General features: G+C 33.5%; 1 long non-coding RNA gene across 1 annotated transcript; it reads right to left on the minus strand.

The window, feature by feature from the left end:
* Positions 1 to 2,964: 2,964 nt before the first annotated feature.
* LOC140046299 (uncharacterized) lies at positions 2,965 to 5,154 on the minus strand. Its single transcript, XR_011844756.1, has 3 exons — positions 4,732 to 5,154; positions 3,865 to 3,948; positions 2,965 to 3,372 (listed from the first exon to the last, which is right to left on the minus strand). It is a non-coding gene; the product is annotated as an uncharacterized lncRNA (long non-coding RNA).
* Positions 5,155 to 6,613: the final 1,459 nt, after the last annotated feature.

The following is a 6,613-nucleotide window of genomic DNA, read 5'->3' on the forward strand; positions in this document are numbered from 1 at the left end:
ATTGTGGAAAAATAAGATTTTAAGAATCTTCCTGTTCCTTTTATACTATGTATTAAAACATACAAAATCTATTTTAAAAATTACCTCTTCCTGTTCCTATTATACTATGTATTAAAACATACAAAATGTATCTATCTCTAACAATTAAGAAGTTATTAATTCAGGATGCCCGTACACTCATATGGGCCAGGCCATTAAACTTTTGAAAAATCATGACTTAATTTCATCAAAACTTAATTATAGTGGCCGCAAGTGATTTAACCAATCACGACGACGTGATAGATCATCAGAACAGTCACTTGTGATTGGACAACTCACTTGCGCTATGTCTACGTCGTAAGTTGGGTTCGGTTGCGTCCAAGTGTAATCACCGATGGTCAAGCTCGTTTATCTTAATGTTGTTGTAACAAAAGAGAGTGATCTCTTATATCCGTTGACCTAAATACAATTTCAATATATAATTTATATCATTTTTGAAAAGCAAAGATATAGTTGAATTCAGAAACTTTTCTCATTTCAAGTTTGTGGTCAATCACTGGACAATCAACAAGCAACTTGTCCAACAGAATCTGAAATGGTCCACAAATTACGTCAGTGCAGTTTGTGACAATTCTTGAATTTTGACAACGCGACACAAGTGACGGCGATCATAGTCCGCAGACCCTGTACACGCGGGCTTGGTGGGCGTGTTTGAGAAATGCCAGGCTAGGTCTTACAGTAGGTTAGCAAAGTTCAGTAGGATGAACTAAAAACCTTTAGAAGGGCTCATTTCATTTCATTTCATTATTTATTTGGTCTATTTAAGTATATACAAAACAAACAAAAAACTGAAATTGGGGAGACCAGGGTCAACCTAAGTGAACTTAATCACTGTAGCTGAGCCGGTTGACCCAACCCCAAAGTCAGTTTACACATAAAAGACGTAAAGACAAAATACAGTTACAGCGAATACTATTAAAAATCACACCCTACACATACTATACCAAAAATTAAAGTGTTAGGTCTATCAAAGAAAACATAAAGGGTTAAATTCAAATAAAAAACCATGACTTTTTTTTGCTTTATATTACATTTCTTCAGATAAATAACGTTGTTTTCATCTATTTTTTTTAGTGAAATTTGTGACATATTAAACAAAAACATTTCTCAGAGGGACAATATATCTTTAAATCTAAAGGTGAATCATAATTAAGTATTTATTTACGAATACATATTGTAAGACAATTTGGCATTTTTTTGCTTTAAATTACATTTTTCAGATAAATTTTTTTTTGGATCCATTTTCTTTTGTCAAAGTGAATATCTAGTATATGTGACATTCAAATGTCATATTCAACAAAAACATTTTTTAGGGGGACAAAATATCTTTAAATCTAAAAGTGAATCTATTTAACATTTATTCGCATCATTATGTTAACATGAATATAAATAACAATATTAATACATAAATAATGTTCATTAACGTCAGTCCAATGTCTTTTTTAATCGCATTCCGGTATACGAACATAATTCGACTTCAAAGGCTCACTTCAATCCAGTGGCACTCTAGTCCCCGATTACACATTTTCGGACCCATTTAATTAATGATAATAATATTGTCTTAAATTGTTATATTTCATTTTTCATGTTTTTTTTCCTCCGAAAGTGACAAAACAGCATATTTAAAGTCTGATTTTCTAATTCTTCATATATTTTCATGTTTTTGGGGGACAACCGATCTGGATACTCGTTCAATTTTATGAATTTTGTTTGTGTGATCATAAACAGTAGGAAAACCGGGGATACGTATGCGATATTTCTTTTCGTACATAAGTTGGGGATCCCTTATAAAACGCCACAAAATAAACATGAATATTCATTATTCATATCCATAAGGTATGACGCTACAATTCGGTAATGCACACGCTTTCTGTAGAGCCGTTTGTGCAGTCGAGTGATTTAGACTATGGACTTTACTTGTCGATGTATGGGGTTCGAATCCCATGAGCTAATTCTTTTACTTTATAGCGAGATAGAGATTATTTAGAGGGTTAGGCTTAGTTATATTTAGGAAGTAGTTAGGTTTATTTATATTTTGGAAGTAGTTTGGCTATTTTTCACCTGGTGCCAACTTATGTACGCGATTCGGATATAACTATACTGGCTTCACCTTATTCCGTCGGCAGTTCGACATCGCTCAGTCCTTGGATTTTGTTTTTGTACGGCTCCCCCGTGGTAATTCGTCGTTAGTCGGACGAACGTACATTTTGCACGGAAATGTTGAAATATACTGGTACACATTAACCGTGTGAAATTTGCTAAATTGGTATGAGCCTATCTGCTAGTAACATACCTTTCACACGAAATCCTGCCATTACATCGATGACGATGGATTTGTTGCTGTTCTTGACTATGAATACAGGTTAACCGGCATACCATGCAAAATCACCATTATAATCGAACACCGGAATTCAATAGTAGGCCTAATAAGTGTATAAGTGTTTTCAAATCCAAATTATTTGATGCATTTAGTAATAACTAAGTATTTGCTGTGTATGTAATAATGTATCATCATATGCAGGGATCAAATGAAAACAAATTGGTCTTTAACTGTTTGGGCTACCCTAGGTAAAGTCGATTCTCATGACTCGACAAAACATCATTCTGCGCACGCTCAGAAACACAGGTAAAACATCGTTAATCTGTAAAATGGTATGGTTTAAAAATCCAGGATACGCCACATATTACATTTGCTATTATCCACCAACCAACCAACGAAAAAACACCAAAGGCTTAAGCAAATTTAATTTCACATTAAATAAATCGGATTTATTTATATTAAAAAGAATTTAATATAAATAAATCGGATTTATTTATATTAAAAAGAATTTAATCATGAAATAATGAGTCTATGTTATTATAATGGTCTATATTCTAGATGAGTAAAGAAAACTGTAAATTTGGAACTCAAAAAGGCAGAACACAACTAAAATGCAAGGAAATAATACACAAGATACAAATACAGATAAAAAACGTTCCTCCATTACTACTCTAAGTAATATTTTATTTCAATATTCCAGATACAAATATTTGCTTGATAACACTTCATATATCGAAGAATGGTCCAAGAAATCAGACAGCAAATCACGTGCTAAGGAGTTACACTCTTTTAAAAGTGACATGAAATGAGGAAAAAAAGTTTATCATAAAAAAAATCTTACGCCCATAATTTCATTTCTTAAACACTTATATACTTTTGCATGAAGAAATCAAAACAATCACTGTTTACGTTACCATAATCGATTCCTTTTTGTTGACCACAGGCCCACTCGTGATAAAGATCATTTTCAGACACAAATTCTGCCTTAGATCTTCCACACTTTGGACAAGGACCTAGAAATATAACGAGATAAAATAATACCAAGAACAATAACAGAGTTTTTGCCTCCGCCAGTGTAAAAAGTGAGGCCATGAAATCGATTTTCCACAAAGCAAATTTGTTCGCAACGATCGAAAGCGTTCGCTTATACCATGGATTAATATTCTTTAATCCATGCTTATACGCATGCGTAGAGAGGATTAGGAAGAGTTTTGACTAACGGAAAATAGGTCTAACAGATCCAGATCATCCGCTTAGTAGTTTTTACCAATTCGAATTTCACTAGCTCTTCCCTGGTTTTAAATTCTTTCTTTCTTTCTTTATTAAAAACAAACCAATTGGCAGCAAATGTGCTGAATTGCATGGTAAGGGACAATATACATTCAAAAGACAAGTAAAGTAATAGTCGTCATTAAACAAAATTATCGCAATTAATGTAATGTAAACATAAAGTTTAAAAAATATAGTCTTATTGCAAGGATATAGTAATCGGAAAATTTAGTTACCTGCAGCACATATACAAAAATCGCCCTCACACGCTGGCCACAACTCATGTTTATCGTCGGGGTTGTAAAATGCAGTGCAGTTTTCTGTTTTGAAAGATTACAAAATGTATTAAGACATATCAAAACTTAGTATTTAAAAATTGAAGTTATTAACTAAATGTGTATGGGAAGTTTTGTTACCTCAGTGGGAAATAGTAATCAAAAACTGTTACGCTAGCTGAATAGATATATAAGCGCCATCGCAAATTTGTCCTCAACATTAAATTAAAGAGTTGTTAGCTCCGCAATCTTTAAATATAAAAGTACAAAATACTAGGCATTCACTTCATTAGAGTTAAAACATCAATTTGTTCAATTTACAGTTTTTAGTAAAAATATTGCAAATTGTAAAGCGTATTTCGTTTCTTATTTTTAACACTTTAAAAAAATCGATTAAAGCAGATAGAGACAGTAGGTCTACGTTATGTATGTTGTAGATAACTACAAAAGTAATGAAAAATCACGAGGTCAGACGAATGTACATAATCATGTAGCTAGGCCCGAATCAGCGATCAGTAATAACGCAACGCAAAGGTTTTACGATCATTCGGGAAACCACCCAACGCAAGGCAAGATAACACTGGAAAGCATAGTACTCGACAAGTAGGCCGAACGCAGGGTGAACCAGGTCAAAGTCTACGGCAACTAACGTTGACGCGCAACAAGCAGGTTTGACTTCACGCAGGCGGGGGAAAACACAATTATTGGAAGGGCATTTATGCGTCGCTAGTGGGAACCACGCCTCACTGTACAACTGCATATGTTCGAAGCTGGTAATGATAGTTTGTTGTTTTGCTTGTTTATTCTTTATAAAGATACATTACTTACCTTGATAAAATAAGTTAATTTCCTAGGTATGCTGGTGATTCACATTTTATAAATTCTGCAGTTACATCATACACAGGAACACTGCTATAAACTTGTGATTGTAGGTGGCTAAACATATTTCCAATATTCATCCCAAGGAACTAAGATATATCTTGATTTTCCAAGAGGATGTAAGAATTTTAATTAAAAGGTGTGTTTATAATTGACAGCAATGTTTATTTAACCGGAAATAAAGATCACTTTGTGAATTAATGTCGTATCGCAAAAAGGTGAAGGTAAACTTTGGCCTTGAGGCTAACCTGGTTGCCGGTTGGGTGCACAAATCGTACGTCATAGGTCTTCTTGGTGGTTCAAGGCTGTTGAATTGGATATTTCAGAAAACAAATTATTTAACTGATAGAAACACTATTTAAAGATAAAATAGTTAACATGAATCTCATTTTCTGGAAGTCAATGTGTTTTTTGCTTTATTTGTAATGATTTACAATGGCTTAAAAATAGTATTTTTCGTATGTAAAATTGATTGTTCTTTTTATTATTTTAAAAATGTTTTTTTTGGTGAATTTTCTATTATATCTTTTAACATTAAAAAGGACATCTAACACAAATTTAAAAAAAAGAAAATTATTTCATGATGCTCAAGTGGGTTTATAATAAATGTTGCTGCAAAAGGTATTTCATGCTAACAAGTTTAAACCCGGAGCTACCCTTTAAATCGCCTAAATACTGTATTGGTATCATAAATGGAACATATGTGTCGATGTTGTGGGAAGCGGCGGGATCGAAAATGCAACCGACTCTAATTCCCAGCTTCAATAAGCCAATGTTTTGTTTTAACAAATTGAACAATAAAAAGACGAGAATGGATTAAAATAAAGGCCTTAGTGTAGGTTCTATACCGAAATTTAAAAAAAGATAAATAGTTTGGCACATATCGCGTTTCATACGTATCATAATTTCGGAAAAAAATTTCCGACTGATGGACTATCAAGAGACGTTAACTTCAGACTTGAGGCAAGTCTATAAAGGCCTTTAAGCCTAGGCCTACGCGCATTTTAAACTTGAGAAAAGCTGATCGCGGGTGTAGAGAAGTTATGATCATGGGCTAATTTGTAGGTCCAGGTTAAATTTAGTAATAAAAATACAATTCTGTTTAATCCTTTTTAATCTATTCATGGATACATTTAATCTTCTTAATCTCTGATCTTAACCGATCCCATCCATCCGGACGCGCCTGCAAAATGATTTAATAAGTCGGAGTTCTTTTGATATTCCCATGTACATTAATGCTTATATTTTAAAATCTGGATCAATGAACACGGGCCCTTCCTTCCGACGGACTTTCGCTTATTCCAAGCCCGGATGTAAAAATGCACTAAGTATTGGTTTTTGTTTTGATCTCTATCAACAAGATAAGTTTGTTGGCTGCTAAAATACATAACCTCCGGGATCATACAGTACTTCAAAGTCAAAAATGTAAAATTTAAAAAACCCACATTTTGAAGATATTAACATTTAAAAACACACACATAATTATTTATCAACATCTACCAATTTAATATTCAAAAATTTTACCAAACCACCGTCATCAAGAACCTTATTAAATCATTGAATCCATCATTATAACTTTCCAACATCCGTAATAATAAACTAATAATATCAGGTCTGATTTTACTAGGCTTATAGACGGAACCTGTGAGTTGAGGAACAAGTGAAGCAAACAACCCAAGATTAAGGGCAGGCTGGTAAGGAAGGGTGGGCGAAGGTCTCTGCTCTGGAAGCTCAATCTTGTATAAGTTTGTAAAACGCGTGTCTGTGGGGGCGCACTTACATAAAATAATATCGAGAGAGGGCGCCAATTAAAAGCTTTATTATTGTTTGT

The sequence above is a fragment of the Antedon mediterranea genome, chromosome 4, assembly GCF_964355755.1.
Source record: "Antedon mediterranea chromosome 4, ecAntMedi1.1, whole genome shotgun sequence".
Taxonomy (NCBI): Eukaryota; Metazoa; Echinodermata; class Crinoidea; order Comatulida; family Antedonidae; genus Antedon; species Antedon mediterranea.